This window comes from Sinocyclocheilus grahami, unplaced genomic scaffold (genome assembly GCF_001515645.1).
Source record: "Sinocyclocheilus grahami isolate Dianchi unplaced genomic scaffold, SAMN03320097.WGS_v1.1 scaffold751.1, whole genome shotgun sequence".
Lineage (NCBI taxonomy): Eukaryota > Metazoa > Chordata > Actinopteri > Cypriniformes > Cyprinidae > Sinocyclocheilus > Sinocyclocheilus grahami.
In genome coordinates, this window is record NW_015505930.1 from 274,710 (window position 1) to 281,431 (window position 6,722).

Here is a 6,722-nt window from a genome sequence, read left to right on the forward strand (position 1 = left end):
GTCGCCACTCTGACAAAACAATTTGCTTTATACATTTGGAACAAAATCATAGTACAAGCAGTTTCAGCTTAAAAAAAAAATCCCTAACAGGCCTTATGCTCATATTATAACTGTGATGTTCTGCCAAACGACAAGCTTTAAAACACTTTTTTTTCTTACTGCTGAAAATTAGATCACTGATGGTAAAATCAGTTTTCTCTCAGGTGCATGCAGGTGTAAGCTTCACGGTGAATACTTCTACATCACTCTTGTCAAAGTAGTCCATGGCAACAACAAAAAAAATGTATCTTGATTCCATATAAATTAGTGGTTATTTTGAGAAAAACCCTGGTATTTTGAGCAGTGGGACTACATAAAATATATAACTATATAAGTAGCCTATATAAAATTACAAAATAAACATTCATCAATCAGAACCTTTTAATTAAGTACATTACAAATCAAGTACTTTTGTACTTTCACTCAAGTAAAATTGAAAAGGAGTACTTTATACTTTTACTGGAGTAATATTTTATTATGCATATCTGTTCTTTTACTTAAGTACTTGATTAGTGTACTTCGTCCACCACTGTGAAAAAGTAATCTCTTCTGAACCAGGAGTGCAATATGCACCGATCACAAGCAAAAACAGTCCAAAACACTTGTAGATAAATATGTTGGTGGATTTTGATGTGAGAGTACAAAAAGGGATGGACTTTTTCCACTGAAGGAAGTGCTTTTATGGATTATGGACTGATATTTTGACTACAGTTGACTGTTTAACCCCCCTAAATTATGGATTTGTTTGTTACAGCCTTGCAGTTTTTTACACTTTACAAGATGTTAATTGTTGTTAAAAGTCATGTGGATTACTTGTCTATTATTGTGATGTTTTTATCAGATGTTTGAACTCTCATTCTGACGGCAACCATTCACTGCAGAGGATCCATTGGTGAGCAAGTAATGTTACATTTCTCCAAATCTGTTCAGAAGAAGAAACAAACTCATCTACATTTTGGATGGCCTGTGGGTGAGTACATTTAAATTTCTGGGTTTACTATCAGTGCCATGATGCGAAAAACAAAATGTAAAAGCAAAATCTCAGACTGAGTGAAGCATGTCATCTAAAACAGGCCCAGTAAATGTCACAGTCCAGCTCAGAGGTGAAAGCAAGATGTAGAAGTCAATTACATGCATGAGTTCTTCAGATGAGGGGAGCAACATATTCTGGTTGCTCGTTATCATGTCAGCGTGCAGCTCCAGACACTCATGGATGGTTTTATACATCGCTCTGCTGGTAACGCTGGTGTCCCAGAGCGAAGGAGGTTGTCAGGATACGGGAGTGTTGTCATGTATTACTGAAGACTGGAGGAAAGATCACTCCTATGGGGAGTGTTACTGCGACCAGGCATGCAAGACGACATCGGACTGTTGTCACACAGTGGGTCACACGGAGTTGACCTTGCCTGTCCAGGTTTCTAGAATTTTAAATTTTTCAGATGCTATATATTAAAGTTATAAAACAGATTCAGGCCATTTCTGTACTGGATGCCAGATTTTATTAGATTTTATCCAAAGCTTTTAACCTTTTTTCCCAAGAAAATATAATATTAATATACTGTCATATAAATATAACACTTTTTTAAAATCAAAAATGTTTTTGTATAAAATATTGTGAACAACATATTTTATGTAATATTTTTAAGATATATTAAGAATTTTAATGTTTTTTTTTAAAGAACTGTTTAAAAATAAAAATAAAAGTTTTAAAATGTAATTTATTCCTTTGATGACAAAGCTGAATTTTCAGCAGCCATTACTCCAGTCTTCATTGTCACATGATCTTTCAGAAATCATTATATGCTGATTTGCTGCTGCTTAATATTTTATGTGGCAACCATGATACATAGAAAAAAAAACTGCATTTATTTGAAATATATTATTTTGTAACATTGTAAATGTATTATAAATAAATTTTTAATCAGTTAAATGCATCCTTGTTGAATAAGAGTATTATTAAAAAAAAAATTATATGAATGCATTAGGAAAAGTATATATTTTAGGTGCTGCAGCTGTTTATTATTTCTCTTGTTTCACCGTTTTACTTTATGCTACAAATTAATCTTGTGAGTAATTAATGTTTAAATAAATCTTAATTGTCAGCAAGGATATACATTTAGTTCAGAATATAAAATGTGTCGTAAGCAATAAACTGTTGCATGCATCCATACAAAACAAAGTATCTGGTCTTTGAAAACTTCTCACTGTACTACTTTACAAATGTGTCTGCTTTTTTATTATTTAACACACTGGAGGACAAAAGCTTTCAAACATCTTTTTAGTGCAGATTGTTCTGTGATCCTGTCACAGTGTAATGTGTAATGGTTCAGTTAAAAACTACACTGGAGACACTGAACCTCATTTCACATGCAAAGAAGCCTTAAAGGCACAACAACAACAGCAAAAAAAGGCTGTGTAGTTTAAAAGTTCAGAGGGAGGGTGGAGAAAAGTCACGAAAAACTTTTTTTGCTGCAAGAAAAACTAGATGAAGTAAAAATCGAGTGAAGTGAAAATAAAATGTATGATACAAACCCTTTATTTCTGTTGCTGCTGCTTCTTCTCATATTTGTGGATATCATTGCTTTTGCTGCCACATACTATGTGTGTGTGTGTTTTAGCCGTATCCTGTGTGGTGAGCGAATGGAGCATGTGGTCTGGCTGTCTGGAGCCGTGTAAACCCACAATGCACACCAGGCAGAGACAGGTGATTCAGGAAGCACGTAATGGAGGCGAACCCTGTCCCTCTCTACATCAGACCGCAGGCTGCGCGGAGTATCACGACCAGCATGGTCCCTGCCTACAATCTCTAGGTATGGCAATCTAAAGCTCTATGAGATGTCCTTAAGCAAATCCATTTGCCATCCATCAACTCAAATGTCACATTTCATAATCAACAATGGATAGTATCTCAGTAGGTCTGAGGCCAACCCTTATAGCCATAATAAAAGCGTCTGGTAGTCACATAAATGTATTTAAAATGATTTATACAACCATTATTTTTCCACTGAATTGTTACTCTTGGATGAACTCCACAGTACACATTACAACCCATTTATCTGAGTGAATATTTATCTTATATAATCACATTATCAGTACATAGACTGGTTCTGACTGTAATCAAACGATGAACTGTAATCATCTTCGTCAGTGCATATTCTCTAGGCACTAAAGCAGCAATCTAAATGTCGCCTGTTATCCTGAGCAACCATGTGCTTTTGAAAATGAGTTGAACCTGCTTATGAGACTGCAGGTGAAGTATGGGGGCACATATGCATTAAAATCTCTTTTCCATAATCTTTGACCTACTCCTCTGTCTTATTATTTTACAGTCCCAGCTCTCATCACCACGGGTGGCTAAGGAAAGTGCACGGAAAAAGAGGGAGACTTTGGACAACATCACAGGGTAAGATGTGACAATCCAACACTAAAATGTAACAAAAATATTTTTCTTTTACTACCTTTTGTTAAACATATGAAAGATCTCACAAATCACAGCTAAAAACTAAAAGTATTAATATTGTGAGACATTATTCAAATTGTTTTCTATTTTAATATATTTTAAAATGTAATTTATTCCTGTGATGCAAAGCTGGATTTTCAGCATCATTACTCCAGTCTTAAGTGTCACTTGATCCTTCAGAAATCATTTTAATATGCTGATTTGCTGCTCAAGAAACATATGTTATCATTATAAACACTGAAAGCAGTTGCTTTGCTTAATACTGTTGTGGACACCATGAAATATTTATTTTCAGAATTCTTTGAAGAATATAATGTTCAGAACAACAGCATTTATTTGAAATATAATTTGTTTATATTTGCAAGCCTTGCAAGTCTTTAAATATGATTTTTGATCATTTTAATGCATCCTTGCTAAACGAAAGTATAAATGTAATAAAATCTATCATAATTACCCCAAATGTTTATACAGTAGAGTATGTGTAATTTATTGTCTATTTATTTGTGTCTGTATGTGCACACCTCAGTTACTGTGTGGAGTTCAAACTCATGTCCCTGACGGCGGATTGTCAACGCAGTTTCAGTCCGCACACTCGCTGGATGCGGTACCTGAAGGAAGGGCATCAGGTGTGTGTGGAGTGCCAGCCACCAGCACTGGCCCAGGGCCAACGCTACTGCTCCGGGGACGGAGAGAACATGGGACAGGATAGGTAAGTGCAGAGAAACCTTTCCAGATAAATGTTTTTTTTTATTTATTTTTTTTATCTAGGTTCAATAAAAATTAAGTGCAATAATTTTTACAAAAAACAACAACAATCATTAGAATAAATGTTTAAAGGGGTCCTATTATGCTTTTTCACTTTTTCAACTTTAGTTAGTCTGTAATGTTGCTGTTTGAGCATAAAAAAACATCTGCAAAGTTACAAAGCTCAAAGTCCACTTCAAAATTAGATATTTTATTTAACAGAAATCACTTTTCACAAACTACAATGAAAGACTCGTTTGGATTACAACGCATATTTTCCGGGATTTGTGATATCACAAATATCGACGAATGGGATGAGACCTGGTTGAGCTGCACTAGAGAAGGCAACGAGTGTTATCACTATGTCGCAGACACGCAAGCTTTCGCAAGGCAGACAAACTTCAATCGTCCGGGTTTAAATTGCGCTCAAATTGATTTTATTTTGACGCAATATTTACACTGAAGCTCACAGGCGGCTATCGTAAGGGGCATGACATTTCCCGACCAGGCGCCGAGTGCTGCCAATCACAGCACACATTGGCCCAGCTAACCAGTCACAGCACATTTCGTATTTCAGAAGGCGGGCCTTCATTTGATACAGGAACTATTCGAGCCGTTCATGCCAGACTGGGGAGAGAGGTGTTGTAATAATGTAACATTTGTGAAAAATAATGTGTTTTTCGAACAACCTGGTATGAGAGCCTGTTCTAGTACACCCCCAAAACAAAATCAAGACTTTGTAAAAGAGCATAATAGGACCCCTTTAAATAGTTGTTTCAAAAGTATAGCCACACGACTCATGTTCACATGAGACTAGTGTGATAAAATTCATCATGTCATGGAGCAAAAAATACTCACAGGAAATACCAGAAGTTAATCCCACCCCAATCTGAGGATTTAGACAACTTTACAGCTCAAAAAACACACATGATTTTTGTATTAATATACACTACTCTTCAAACGTTTGGGGTTGGTAAGATTTTTAAAAATGTTTTTAAAATAAGTATTCTATGCTTGCCATGGCTGCATTTATTTGATCAAAATACAGTTAAAACAGTAATATTGTGAAATATTATTATATTTAAAAAATAGCTGTTTTCTTTTTTGAATATATTTAGAAATGTAATTTATTCCTGTGGTTTTCAAACAGCCTTCAGTGTCACATGATCCTTCAGAAATCATTCTAATATGCTGATTTGGTGCTTTAAGAAACATTTCTTACTACTAGTGTCACTACTACTAGTGCTGAATAAAAGTATTGATTTCACTCGATTTGATTGATTTGACTCTAAATATTTGAACTGTAGTTGACAAGCTGTAGATTTATTATTAAGTACTTCAGCTGTAAATCGAGCTGTAAATCATTGTGATTCATTACAAGCTAAAAAAAATACTAGGACAAGCCATTACAAAATATCGTGACAAGTCTAAAAATCTTTTAAGCTATATGGTCTCCTGAAATGAAGTAGGCCAGGTTTTTCCAAGTAATTTAAGGTCTTGAGACTAGATCTTGGCCACTAGAGGGAACCATGACACATCTTTAAATATTCAAAAGCTTGTGTATAAAAAATATTGTACTGCTTTAAGACTTGTGCACTCATTTGGAGCACTCTAGAGCCTTATGTTTTTTAGTAAAAAGAGAGCAATTGCCTGTTTTATCTAGGTTAAATTTAATTTTTAGTATTACTATAATGATATTTTATATTAACCAACACATAAAATGAGCCGTAGCCAAGTATGGTGTCTTATACTCGGAATTTGTGCTCTGCATTTAACTCATCCAAGTACACACACACAGCAGTGAGTAGTGAACACACACACACACAGAGCATTGGGCTGCCTTTTTTTTTGGTGCCCAGGGAGCAGTTAGGGGTTTGGTGTCTTGCTCAAAGTCGTGGTATTGAGGGTGGAAGAGAGCTCTGGTCATTCAGTCCCCCCGCCTACAATCTCTACCGGTACCGATACTTGAGCCCACGACCTTTGGGTACAAATCAGACTCTCTAACCATTAGGCTACGACTGCCTGTATTAATGCTTGTATTATTCATAATATAGGGTTGAAACTCTTAACCTAGCTCAAGGACTCTTAACCTACCCATCACTCTATCTGCCTTCATCTTTTTCCATCACATTCTCACTCTCTCACTCTTAGGAGCATGTCTCTGCAGTGGCAGGCCGTGGGGAATTCTCGGTGCAGAGGGTTGTGGAGACGGGTCCGTCGACGAGACTCCTGTTCCTGTCCTACTGTACACAGTTTTCTCTTCATCTAACTTGCACACTTCAATCAGGCTTAATGGGGTCATGAAATTTCACACTTAAAGTAGTGACAGTAGAATGTGCAGAAACTATTTTGGTAACTCGAATCAGCTCTAGGCTTGTATGCCAAATGATTCAGTTGATACCTTATTACAGTTCATTATCAAGACAAAATTCAATATTAGTCACAGTTAATTCCCATTTATTCATAAAAGACTAATGCT

General features: G+C 35.8%; 1 pseudogene; it reads left to right on the forward strand.

Annotated features, from left to right (window-relative positions):
- The first annotated feature begins 1,222 nt into the window (after nt 1-1,222).
- Nucleotides 1,223-6,512, forward strand: LOC107561005 (somatomedin-B and thrombospondin type-1 domain-containing protein-like; annotated as a pseudogene).
- The last annotated feature ends 210 nt before the right edge of the window (nt 6,513-6,722 follow it).